General features: G+C 37.7%; 1 pseudogene; it reads right to left on the bottom strand.

Moving 5' to 3' along the window:
- LOC120850048 overlaps positions 1-14,687 on the bottom strand; it is a 72,988-nt pseudogene that overhangs the window by 53,175 nt on the left and 5,126 nt on the right.

The following is a 14,687-nucleotide window of genomic DNA, read 5'->3' as shown; positions in this document are numbered from 1 at the left end:
GCCAGGTACTAAGGAACGCCGCGTAAATATATTCAAACCGCTGCTTCGACGCGATACAGCCAAAGGAGATAATATTCACTACACATCGTCACTCGGGAGCATTATTGAATCCTGTGTGCCCAGCCAGAGACGAAGAGGCACAGCAAAAGCGGAGGTACATTTAGTCAACAAGGTCAAAGTTACGCGCAGTTCCGATGCCAAGCAAGAATTTCGCTCTCGCTCTTTGGGGACAGAAATGACCAATATTCGAACATTACATCACCAGGGCATTCAGTGTCAACATCATGTCGTATTGTGTCCTGCTTGGTAACAATTCAAAGTTTGTGATTAGGTCAAAGTGTCGTGGTTTTTTTTACCTTTCGCATGTTGCTACAGCGCAGTATTTGTACATTTGATGGGATTACATCTGGAACCCCCCCCCCCTCAAGTGTTCCTTATCAGTAGCGTGGAAGCAGCTCAAGGCAGAGATGCTTGTTTCATCGTATCCACTTATAACCATATTTAGTGTCTCAGCGCTCAAAACTCAACTCACCATGCAATCTTTGCAGCTTCGCAGAAAGGTTTCTCAGTTTTGCCTTAGTCATAAAATATGCCACCATATACGCGACCTCAGAAGCACACTGTTATCAGACTTCGTCCGAACAACTTCTCGCCTCAACAAAGCCTGCACCATCCAAAGCATTTCTGGTTTTGCTAATGCTTTTTACCGACCATTTAGTACTCAAGCAATCAGCGACGAGGACAGACTTCCATCATCCTTTGTCACCACAGTGAGGCCTGCTTACTTCTTTTTCTATAAGGCTACACTGTTCTTGTTATTAAATTCGTTTTATTTTTAATTTTAATTTTGAATAAAATCTTTTGAGTATACCCTGAGTGTACCCTTTTTGTATTTGGCATTTTTTTAATAATTTTTGATTATACCCCCCACCCTTATACAATGCCCTTAATGGGACCTTAAGGAAAAATGAATGTATGAATGAATACAAAATGCGCATTAGCCGACGGCATGCGACACCAAAAATAAATCGAGGGTCTACGCATTCAGTGCATTCCGCATCCGCTATACTCAAAGGACCTGGCACCCTTTGATCTTAATTTGTTTGGTTCATTCAAAGTTTTTCTTGGGGGAATGAAATTCCATGCAGAGGATCAGCTTAGGGCGGCGGTGCACCAGGGTTTCGGAGTAACCATTATGATGTCTTAAGCGGCAGACACGCTTTGGTGAAGCGTTAGCGCACATGTGTTTTTAACGCGTCAGGGTCTACTTTGAAAAGTGGCAAAGTGCTTTTTACCCTGTCTTTCTTGTTATGAACAAAAACATATTAAAACACGCTGTGTGTATTTCCTATACTCCCTCATACATTTATGAAATGTAAGAAAATTGTCGTAAAGTAACGCTAAGATTAGATGAAAAAAAATACATCCTTATTTTTTCCGTGTTGTAATCAATAAAAAATGAATACACCTTAAAGAGAAAATCCAAGTTATAGTTCATATTTACTTACGTCTAATCCAGTAGTAATTTCTCAGAGCACGTGCTTTCAATAATGCATTAGGTTGAACTGGAATATATAGTATAAACATATTTTATATCTTGATATGATTTTCAATAACTGGAACTCCGTCTGAGGAAGAGAACATGTACTCCAGGGCTCCGAGTACCGAGCCCCGGAGTATCCTAGGGCTCGGCACTCGGCCCATCGGTTTTTTAGTTTTTATCAATGATCCAATGATCAGATATTAGAGAAACCCCCAACACAGTGTAGATATTTCGCAGGAGACTCTATCCTACTTTCCAAAAAAAAAGCTTCTCTTTCTGATGAAAAATATTTAGCTGATAGCCTTAAAATTATATTTTTGTGCACGGTGTCAAAAGTGGGAAACGGAGTTGAACGACAAGGCATCTGTGCAAATATCAATAAAGTTGAAGAAAATACCACTTCTTCTCTCCAACTTCAAGTTTTAGCAGTAGTCAATAAACAGAAGTATCTAGGCATTACAACTAATTCAAACCTGAGCTGGAATTTTTTGCATTAGACAGGTTATTACCAACACGTCAAGAAAGCTGTAGTCGCTGCGAGGGACTCTGATTCACTGTACTCCTAAACCAAGCTAACGGTGTATAAAATTGCAATCCGTCTATTACTAGAATATGCCGGCATCTTATGGGACCGTCGTTTGCAATCTTAAGCAGGCCAGATGGAAGGGGTAAAACATAATATTAAGTTAATTTATAATTTAAATGGCAAAGAAGCATATCGTTCACCCTTGTAAGCTGCGTCTGAACTGCCTGAGTTATTATGCCGAAGGAGAGTTAAGTGCTTAACTTTTTGATATATCATATCACATAACAAAACGTGTTTAGAATTTGATGACTATCGTAGAACGTTAGCAGTGACACAAGACAGGAACGCGAGAAACATATTCGTGAGTTTCGTTGCAGGAAAGACGTGTTTGAATGTTCCGATATTTTTTTCTAGTATATTTGGAAGTGGAAGGAGTTGGCCGCAGCGTGACGAGTATTGTCTCTTTTGTCGCATTTTCTAGTGCAATTGATTAACTTTTGTTTGCTAGACTGAACTGATGAACTGAACGAACAATGAACTGATCAATCGCTCTTGTGTTTATATATTTGTTTTTTTTTTTGCTAACTTGCTTTAGTGTTTTGTCTGCATCATGCCCAAACCTCCGAAAATGGACCGGCAGTATGTTAAAAATAAATAAAAAATAAATACATTTTATATTTTCAAGTTCGGCGTTTATTAGTTGCAGAACCAGGCTTTTTGTAAAAAATAATAAAATAAACCGGTATATTTTTCTCTAGATTTAATTGGCATAGCTTGGCTTTTAAACTTCGTTATGGTATTGGTATTTAAAAGTTAGTCCTGGTTTTTAAAATCTCATTAACCTTCTCTCAGCGGCGCTTTGCTGACATTCAGCCAGACCTTCCCAAATATTGGAATAAATACTTATATTAACCACGCAGTACGAGCACGCCGTTAATTGAAACAAAAACATCGTGAATTACCCCTAAAGACTATGAGAATACTAAGTATATTTTCTGCGACAGTGGTTTTCACCTATTTGATTTGTACTTAACTTTAGTTAGGGAAGACATGATTTCATAAAGCTTGCTGAAAATAAATAAAACAATAAAAACAGAAAGAATAAAATAGGGACGAACAAAACAGCACCTCTTTCGACTTTCAACAGAATTGCTTCTACTTTATTTTGTTTACAGTTAAATAGGACTAGCCCGCATATTTTTGATCATGTCTTGTTTCTATTAGTCTGGTCTTATAAGGCAACCGCGAGTTTTAAATCTAGAGAAGCGATAAGACCCTGCGTAGATATCCAAGAAAGAAACATTAAAACTGCTTGAGACAAAACAATTGAAACAAAATTTGAATCCTACTCAGGCTAGAGTTATTTCTACGTGTAGCAAGTGTCATGACCAAAATAGTAGTATAATTATAAAGGAGTTGGTCAACGCACCCAGTCATCCAAAATCTTGATGTTTTAGCTACACGGATAAGTTACGTTCTAAAGAGGTTTCAATGAGACTAAAATATTCAAACCAAAACATGAAAATAGTGGATTCTGCTTTGATACCAAGGTTTCAACTGAGTTTGGATCGAGGAAATATGGTCGTTAAAAAATAGACGGCTAAGAGTTAGGAAATTATTGATAGACGTGCTGCGCTGCGAAGTTCTACAGAACAAACGCGTGACTAAAAAATTGAAAATGAAAAGGATGAGTTTACATTGAGGAAATTATATTTTTAGATAATTTCGAAATTAATAATTAGTCACAAATGTTCCGGTATTTAGTGTTTTTGTATATGATATGTTTGTCCATGTGCAACTAATTTACATCTTGTCCTCAAACCATTGCTATAAAGCTTGTTTAATTTTTAGTTCATACAGCATTGCTAAAAGTAAGTCCTGAAAGATACATTAATGCAGTCTATGCAGGTGAGTTGTACAACCAGAGGGACATAGCAGACTAGGCTATTCCGCTCAATAAGTCGTACTATGTTCCTTGAAACTTCCTTGAGTAATGTTCTTTAAATATTAAGAATAAGCAAAAGTTATTCATTAGACATTTGCTGAGCTTAATCGAATACCACTAAATCAAAACATTTAGATTCACTTGAAGCTCGAGATAAGCTTCGGGATAGGCTAAAGTTTTTAATCGTGCAACAGGCTCGAGGTTCGAAAACGCAGAAAATAATTTTCAGATTTACGTTTTCGCGAACGAAAAAGGTTATGATGTCTTACAGCTCACGCGCAAAGAACGAATTAGTATAACTTTCACGGACTGGTATAAATAAATTTGTTCGAATTAAAATCAAACATCCTACACAATGAGGTGACTTCTCAATGCGAGGAGTAAGACTACTGATTTGGAAATGTATTTGTTGCGTTTGGCACAAATGCTGCGTTTGGGACAAACGCCGACCAAATTTGGCGAATAATACGCTACGTTGTGAAACCTGTAAGCAACTTCTATACACGTAGCTGATTATCAGGTTTCTAAAGTAATAAAATAGTTCGCCTTCAATAAAGACACCTGCCCTGACATGTGTTATATAGCATGACGCTTTAAATAGATAATTTAAATAAGAAACAAAATCATAAAAGATGGAGGGTCCTTATTTTTAGGCTAGCTTGTTACATTATTGCCCTTTTTAAATATGATCGACAACATCAGGCTTAGAATATATAGGTTTGGGATCAGATGTACTCGAGCATGCATGTTATTGTTCATAAACCATATATCAAAAACAATTATAATAAGTATACTGATTCAATATTCCAGAAAATTTGAGGTACCCTAAGAAAGGTTGTTTCGACCAAGATGTTTATAAATTGGAAGGTTAACTGTGCTGTTACGATATAAAACCAGACGATGCCACTGGTAGGCATATGACATATATGCAAAGAGAATGTAGAAAATCAAAGTACAATCTCGGGGTTACGAGTAGCCCGAAATGTAAAAGTTTGACATAGATGAATTACGTATCTAGCGGTTTATTCTGCAAAGGGACAACACAGTTCTCTAAGTAAAAGTGAATTGAATAATAAATGTTCAGTGCAAGAATATGTTACGGGAATAAAAAGGAAATCCTTGCAGAAGAAGCAACGCGCACACTTCCGCTCTTTCTTTAAACTTTACCTTATTTAGTTTTAATCTCGGTCTTAATATTGCGTAAATAAAGAAAAAACATATTCACTCCATATTGCACGATTTATATGAAATGAAAATATGGCTGTTTGGCAAGCCTTCTAGTAGCAATGTAAGTGCAAACTTCAACAGAAAAATAGGTACTTACCGAAAAAATCTTGGGTATAGTTAGCGTGTACTTTAATTTCGGAAACTGTGTGCGCTATGCTTCCATTTTGAGATCGAGCCATGGCTTTTAGCGGAGCGATTCTTAAAGTGGGGCTTAGCATTCCATCCTGTGTATTCAAACAATATTTACAATATTTTTTTGTTTTACTCTTCATTCAAATGTTTCCATTTCGCAATAGCAATTCGTAAGACAATTTTTATGAAGCAAAACTAAACCACTATATCTTCACTTGATTTATGTTCGTGTGCAAGAACCCTAGACTTTAATAACATTTGTGATGAAAGTCATTCGTGTATTGTTGCGCGAAGTTTGAAGTATTATCGTATCATTTCACTTAAACTGTTTCGAATCATGTAATCAAAATGTTAATGCTGCTGGATCTTGAAGTTACTTTGTAAACCTCACACAATTTTAAGATGCGTTTAACCAATATGAAACTATATAAGTATTAATATAAATTGCCGTGTTTTCTATGTCCATATTTTAACTTGCACAGTGCGACTTGCTTTCTAAAACGTTTTGTAGGGCAAATAACAGGACGACACCAATCCGCAAAAGTCACCTCCGACGAATAATTTATTTAAGATGATACTTGTTTTCATGCGATAAAATTAAAGACAAATACATATGTATAAATCGGATAAGTTGAGTTAGATATCAAGCCCTGTTTAAAAATATTGGCGCAAGAAATGTCACACAAAAAGGTACACACGATTTCTACTCCTTCGTTAGTTTGTTTCACAGACACAGCGGCCAATTGGCGCCTGTCCTCGAACAAGCCCTCCTGGAGTTTTTTGGGGTTTATCTGGAAGGTAGAGTAAAAATAAAAAAACGCACGTTATTGTAATTGTACCTCTGGAGTTCTCGTCATAAGCCCTTAAAAAGCGCCTGAAAAGAATAGCTTAGCTTTCTTTTTTTAAATACAGATCGTTTGGGACACGCATGTCGAGAAAAAAAGTATTACGCGAAAAAAATGTTTTTTAGAGCAATATTGACGGCGCGAAGAGCGATTTAGTCGGCAGTCACATCCTTTCCACTTGACTTCTGTGTCGGAATTTCGGGCGCGTGGAGGAGAGGTAAAGCGGCTCCGCCTTCACGACCGTGATGGTCATTTCGGAATGACCAGTAACGCCATGGATTTCGCACGCAAAATTTCAATTAAACATCTCGCCGTCAATATTGCTAAAAAATTTTTTTCTCGTAAAATGTATTTCTGGACACGCGTGTCCTGTCCTTAAAAATACGGTCTGTTCTTAAAAACTTTTTTTCACGGTCTTTTAACTAAACTTAATTTTGTTAGGAAATTGACAATGATCGAGCGGGTTAATTCGGTCGCCCCTACCTCAGATTGGTTTAAACTTTTGGTGTCATATTAAAAACATGTATAGAACGCTAATTTTATGGTTTTTATTGCTCCAATTTAGGAATGCGGTTTCGATCATAGATTGAAATGCTCCGGCGCAAATTATGAATAAAAGTTGAAACAATATTTATATGTCCTGTATCTCTTTTAAATGCATTCTCAAAAGTGTTCGTGAAGGTGATGTACAGCCGTTTGTATAACTATTTTAAAAGAAATATTGTTCCCGTTCAGCATGGTTTTTTAGCAGGAAGATCCGTGGAAAGAAACTTATGCGCATTTCTTAATTATTCTATGCCAATTGTCCAGAGTCGGGGACAGGTATATGCATTATATCTAGATATGTCGAAAGCCTTTGAAAGGGTTAATCATAAATTGTTATTGATGAAACTGAAGAACTACGGGCTTGGCCCTGAGTATATTTCCTGGTTCAGGAGTTATTTACATGAAAGACAAAACTGTGTTAGAGTTTCTGGCTACCTTTCATATCTATTCCGGGTGTGCCTCAGGGATCTAATCTTGGTCCTTTGCTGTTTAACATTTTTGTAAATGGTCTCATATCCTCCGTAAAGCACTCGCAGGTGCTCATTTTTGCTAGATGATGTTAAACTCTTTCGGCAGGTGGACTGTATCGCCGACTGTACTTTGTTGCAAGCGGATGTCTCGTCATTTCAAATAATTTCCATTTGCATTTCAAACAATTTACTTTTGAACCCCCGTAAAACCCAAGTGATGTCTTTGTCGAGAAGGCGTAACTTGTTATCATATGACTATACTATGGAAATTGAGCCTATAAGTAGGACCAAACTAATAAGAAATCTAGGGTGTTTTGTGGATGACCACCTTTCTTTTAATTCACATATTAATTCCATCGTCAGTCAGTCCATAAGGGCGTTGGTAATAATCGCTCGTTTAAACTAAACCATTCAGCAGTCATCACTGTCTGTTGCGACTGTACAGCACTCATGTACGCCTAAACTTGAATTTGCATCTGTCGTTTGGAATAATATATCTAGCTCAGCAAGCTAAAGTATTGAAGATGTACAAAGGCGGTTTGTACGTATAATCTACGATAGATATTTTGGTCGCAAATTTTATTTTGAATACAATCTTATTTTAACTAGACTAGGATTGTGCACTTTATGTAACAGAAGGTCTATCCGGGGTGTTACGTTTTTGCATAAGTTGGTTCACGGATCAATAGACAGTTCTACTTTGCTTGCTTCTTTACATTTTTGCATTCCTGTTACCACAAGTTCTAGAAATCGTAGAGTGTTTTATCCAGATCACCTTAACTTGTGATCTGTATCACGAATTCAACATGTCCTTAACACGAAGTATTGATATTTCTTGTACAACTTTGCCCCATATGTTTTACACATGTGCATGATTTTAAAATCGGTTTGATTAAGGATGTACTTTTTCTGACGGAGATGTAAGTCTTACACTGTGCTTTATCGCAAAGGCCAACCGGCTGTTGGTAAGCACGCAAAATAAATAGTGTATTGTATTGTGCTGCATATAACCATTCCAGTTTTTACTGCGTGTTCTAGACATCTTCACAAATTTCCAATTATAGACTGCTTTTAAATAGCCATCAATTTTGTTAGGCTATTTAAAAATTATGAATGATTTATTGAATTGCAATGTGTAAACCATGCAAATGGAAAGTTGTAAAAGTTCAAATTAATAAATAAAACAAAATTCCATCAGATATTTAATTTTTTTTACACCTTGGCAACATTGAAACATCAAACATAGGAAAAATGTTAAAATTGAGAGGTACACCTTTAAGCTTTACCTTCAGAGTAACAGCAGTTTAGTTCAATTGTTTGTTAGTGGAAGTGAATTTAATTTTCTGAACAAATACTTCGTAGCCCACTTTCAGTGGCATCTTTGAAATATAGCACCCCACTAAGAGTACAATATATATCTTATCAACAAATAAATCAAATATTTTGATTTAGCTTCACATGAAGTGAAATTATATTAAATACGATTAAAGTCAAATTAAAATTAGAGTGACATTAGTTACAAGTAAAATTAAAACATCCAATGCCTCTTCTGTTCCGTTATGCAAAAAAAACATTTTGTCATTGCTACCTATTCAGCGTGTGTTTCACTAATAATTATGAAGGCCATCAAACTACGCTACTCAAAAATACTACATGTCTGCACACCCCCTTCCCCCCTCGTTCTTCGTCCAAATATGGCGCTAGAAGTTCGAACCAGATGCCAAAGTTTTAGCACCAATAGTTATGTAATTTAAAATTGATAAGCGATTCTGTGAAATCCTCTATGCGAAAATGGTGGCCCGATGGACATATTACTATACACGAAGTTCTACGGCGCCAGTTACCGAAAACGGTCGAAAAGGGGCCCCATTTCGTCATTGGAAATTGTTGAAAATTACTTCAAGCTTTTTATAGGATAGCGGTTAGTTCTAAACCTTTGGCACCTGTTTTGGACCGCTAAGGCTACATTTTGACGGACAATGAGCGCTCGGTGATGATTGCATTAGTTTGCGGAAAAAAAAATTGTAAATATTTGGGGGACACCCTGCACAGATCTTTTTTTGGTAAGGGCACCTGTTTTTTACTTTTTTTTTCTTTGGATAGTTGTTGTTCTCCCTCTGGAAATTGAGAGAAACCTACGAATTACCAATCCTGGCACATACACTATTTGAAATCTGCATTGGTTATCAAAAAGGTAAGAAAAATAGTAGTGATGATTTCACCAGCCATATATCTACGCTAAATAAATAGTTTATATAAATTTATCAGCTGTTTGGTATAACCCTCTTTGTTGGTAACACAAGGCTCACTTATGGCTGTGTTAGTTTCAGCTTCTTCAAGGTTGCGCAGTGCTCGGACTGCTGCCAGGAGACTGTGAACTTAATGACCCGCTTCAAAACATCGCCTTTGAAAGTAATTATGAGAAACATTTATTGCCATCACCACGTCGCCTTTTTTCAACGGTTTAGGAGTGGCACCGCTGCCCCGATGTCGGTTATATGAGAATCACTCGGTGGGCGAACTGTCACATCTGCAGCGGCAGCAACATCCGTTGGAGCTCACGGCTGCCTTCTTCCTGTGCTGTTTTTTTGTTCGCCTTGAGTTTGATTTTGCTGTAGCATGGGCTTCTTGTTACTGCGCCTGCTGCCACTACTCCTACCGCCACACACCGTGCATTTTTTATTGTGTTACCTGCCTTGTCCTAGGCAATTTTGGACGACGCAAATGCCATTTCTTATGCGGAGTCAGTGCTAGAGGATGATACATAGTTTTCATCCTCGTGTTTCCGATTGTCTTTTCACTTCAGCGACTGTTCTGATGTAGTTCAGTGAACATTTAATATAAAAGGGAAGCCTATAAAACGGCTTGACGCTGCCCCTGTTGCAAACCTAAAAAAAAAGAAACCTAAGGCAAGCGGGGCGTGCAAACAAAACTCTGCTTGACATAACACGCCTCCTTTGGAAGGTGAATCATAGCCTGGATACCCTGGCCACCTGAAATTACCATGGCAACCTTAAGAAAGTTGAAGAACTGTCTGATAAGTATGACAGCATGGTTACGAAATAACTTCAAAACGAAGAAGTCGTTAAAGAAATAAATGTGCTTATAGTTATTCTCGAAAAGAGAAACTAGGCAAATGAAGTGAACGAACGGATTTTTAAATGAGATGAATAAACTCGAGTAGCATACGACGAAACGTGACTTGGAGATTCATGAAATTGGTACACCAGAAAAGGAAAACCTCTATGGCAAGGCCATTAAGTTGCGTCCGGGTTGCAGCTTCCGCCTTTATCAAAAATGAAGTTGTTCTCTTACAGAAACTACCCGCCAAAACCTGACGAACTGCCCTCTATAATTCTTCCCTGTGCAAGTCAAGAAGATAGGGCAAAGTGGTTTCTAAAACGAAAAGCAGTAAGGCGAGGAGCTTGAAGTTTCTCTATATGAAAATAGACAAACCAAAATCAAGGCCCTCTTTCAGATTGCAAAAGAGGTGGCCAAATGGACTGTTTTTCTCTTTTTTTTATGTGCAGAAACGTAATGAAAACATTCTGGTTCCCAGGAAGAATGTGGAGCGAGGAAACGTCGTAAGGAGTGAGGACGATATGTTAGAGCTCGAGTAGATTTCGATGCATTTTTGTATGAAAAATATTGTTGAATTTTTTCCCCGTGAATTAATACGCCACAATGAGCAAAAATAATGTTTCCATTAAAACTGCTTTGACCTAGATGCGTACTCGGCAACGAATAAAAGAAACAATCATAAACAGCTTTTTTATCACTCTGGTGCTCCTTCTGATATTTCAATACTTACCGATCCATGGTATACTGATTATTGAGATGTTTCTGGCTTTTTTCCTACTACTACATGCGTAGGGAAGCTGGCAGCAGAAGCTGTTGCTACGCGGAAAGAAACTGGGTTTGAACCCGGCTCGGCCCGGTGCTTTGTTCTATAATTGTGAGCTCTTCTGAAAATGATTAGGTCGTTCTCGGCTGTCATCTTCTGTTCTCGTTAATAATAATAAACTTTATTCAGACTCAGTAGTCTTGGCTGGTGGGGCAAAAGGCGATCTAACGCCACCTTACGAGGTTCCACCAGCCGTGTACATCGTTCAGCAGCAGAGGGGAATAAAAAAAAAAATAAAAAACATAATAAAAAAATAAAAAAAATCGTAACTGGTGTAGCTGCGTGAAAATTGACGAATACTGACTGACTGAAAATTCACTGGAACGACGTTTATAAAATTGTAAGGATAACAGGCTGCTGGGTGTCAGCTGCCTTTACGTTACTGATGCAGGATGCAGGAACCTTTCTCTATTTGTTTTCGCCACAAGTTCGCCTTAATAAGTGTTCATTTTTTGCTTTACATTAGTTACTCATTTCTATCTGGGGCAATGTCATACGTAGTGTTTCAATCGCACTACGATACACGGTGAAGGATTAGCTATTTTATGAAGGAAAAGTATAAAATGCAATTTTGTTCAGTGAAGTTTTATGAAGAAAAAGTATAAAATGCAATTTTGTTCAGTGAATATACTTTAACTTAAAATACCATAGAAATGTTTTGTTTACATGATAATATTATCATTGTTTTACCACCCACCAAAAAGTAATATTTCAGATTTTAATTTAACCAATTTCTAATCTTTCGAGACTAAAATAGGTATGACACCCTTTCCGATGGCGATCTTAATATAAATTATGTTCCGAGAGTGTTTCAAGCAAATAAATTGAGAGCCTTATTGGCATAAAATGCTTTATCATGACTGTTTTTGTAACCTGAAGGGTTACTCTATATTCCGTAGCTGTTTTATAGTTATTTAATCTCAATTGTTTATCGATTAAGTGATGTGCGAAGCAGTCAGTTGTGATCGGATTTACTATCTTCTAATATTTGTTTTAATGCGAAAGCACTAGCTGGTCCCATGGAGCGAAGCCGGCGTTGTCTCTTGCAGCAAAGGGCACCTAAATTCCCATTGGCTGAGAAGGCTATGTGGCTCCATAGCACCGGCCTCATTTTTTGCTAAGGAGCCAGCCGAACTGCTGGCAGCACAGAGGGTGGTGGGATGGGGTATGCGCTGGCCCTACGTTAGGTCTAACGTTAGGCAATGATTTCGCTTTGAGGTCTATACGCCGTCAACGTGTACCCGCAGATAGGGTGAAGATAATCATGAGAGGACACGTGATTTCAGAACGCGCCGTTATGAGCTTCGCTCTTCCGGTGCCGCGCTGAGCATCAAACTCCCTGCGCTGCCTCACCATAGCGGCGCAGCAGTCACCAGCGAGCAAGGAAGATCTGCGCGGAGCACCGCCGAACTCCCTACCGGCGCTGCGGTCGCTTCTGCTCCTCTGGGCGCCGAGAATGCTTTTACAGTTACAACTCATAAGATAAACGCCCTCGGAGGTTTTCGGTGAACCGCCATATATCTAGGAGGACGATAAAAGAGCCCCCTGCGGTTTTCCAAAATATAAAAATAAATTATCATGCTACCATTGGGCGCGACTTGGCGGCCACAATTTGGAATCCGCTACTAGCACTCTACTAATGACATTAATGACAATGTGCGTCTAGAGGAAATGCTTAAACCATATAAATATCACTTTCTACTCGAAACTAAAAATACCAAGTAATTTGTGTCGTCTTTGGATACCCAATGCTTACAAACATTTCTTTACTTTGATAAGTACTTACTACAGAGTTTATGTTCAACTTTTTATCAAAACTCGTGACCCGCTGATCTTAAGGAACATTAGGTGTATCCATATATTGAATACTGAACTCAGGCGTCAAAGGAAGATATACTACTCTTCACTTTACTATTTTTAATGTGGTCGTACTCACTTAATATAAAATCGTTTAGGTTCGCCGGTTAAAGGTGCCTATGTATACAGTGATATCAATACGTTAGAGTGTAAAGGTGTAGAATCAACAGGTAGAGAACTGGTCAGTAAATCAATCAGACGAACGTGAGTTCGATTCCTTTATAACCTTAGATTTTAAAACAAGTTAAGATCATCCAGAAAATTAATCGAGACTGCGGTAAACGATTTGAAACTTGGTAGAAGAAAAACACGGCAAAGGGAACGTCTTAAAATCAGTTACTGTGCTTATTTCTTCACCTCCTTATCTATCCCCAAACAAACTCTGATCACCGTCGTAATAGCACCATCCTTTATTACACCGTCTCACCCTCTATTTGTTATACACATTGAATCGTTTCAACCGTAACAGGGTGTCCCTATTTTTGAACCGGGTTTTTTCGGTTCCATAAGAATACAACCTCATCGATAACTGCTGTAACCTACTAAACAAATACCGAACTTCCCAGTATAGACCATTGGCCCCAAAAACGTTTTGCAATTATTTAAATTAAGTAGTAATAAAATAATACAGCACAAAAATATACGATCAAAATTAAACCCTGGCAACTTAATAATGTTTTTAAATTGCACAAACGACCAACAAAAAAAAAGCAACATGCAAGAAACAAAATTCCAAGACGCTTTATACAATTACTTTCAAGTTGAATCGAAGTATGGCAGATACAGTTACGAATACATTTATTATGAACTGTCCATCATACGATCTTATCAGTTATTGTTTACCTCTATGTGCACGATTTCGCTTTCCGACCAGACTTAACTACAACTCTTTCAGTCATTAAAGTGCTTAGGAATATCCGAGTTCAGTACGTTTTTTTACGTTTCTTTTATGCTCTATCAGTCTACGATTCACATATCTTGACGTTTGTCCTGCAAGCTTGAACCCACAGTCCAACGTTACTGTATAGACCACCCCTTTCCCTGCAAAGTACTGATTTTTCGGAATGAGGTTCCGACTCTACTGAAAATCTGTGAACCTGTTCAATTTTAAGACAGAACTAAATGCTATATCTATTCCAAACCTCTTCGTACACGCTTCAAGGTTGTGAAATATCTTGCGCACAAAATGGAATAACCGTGCATACCGTCTTCATTATTTCTGGTATCTGCCTACCTATGTGCTGCAATCTGAATTGCATTTTGATGAACTCATTTCCATAGCTTACGTTTTCTAAATGTTCGAATATGTAATTTTCAGCACGATCATCATCCAGCACCACGCCTGATCACTCACTCTGCTTCCACAAGATAACAACTTGCTAATTTGATTAAGTGCTGGAATAAGAGCTGCGGTTGTCATGCAGATAAAATGTGAATTAGCCCAATTAACTGTCATATATATAATATGGCGTGTGCAATCTGAAATATTCACTATTTTCTTATTAACTGGTGGATATCTTCGAAGAATGCAAGTGGCAGATGTATGTGTCTTTTTTTAAAAATGTGATTAAAATTATTGGACATTTATAAACCAATTTCATAGGGCCCATTTTTAATTTTTGAGCGACCTCATCGTCTTTTGGTAGACTTTTAAAATAAGCATAAACTTATCACATCTTTGCATTTTTTGTA

This window comes from Ixodes scapularis, unplaced genomic scaffold, assembly GCF_016920785.2.
Source record: "Ixodes scapularis isolate PalLabHiFi unplaced genomic scaffold, ASM1692078v2 PGA_scaffold4__175_contigs__length_147842914, whole genome shotgun sequence".
NCBI classification, from domain to species: domain Eukaryota; kingdom Metazoa; phylum Arthropoda; class Arachnida; order Ixodida; family Ixodidae; genus Ixodes; species Ixodes scapularis.
This window is presented reverse-complemented; position numbering and strand designations above follow the sequence as displayed.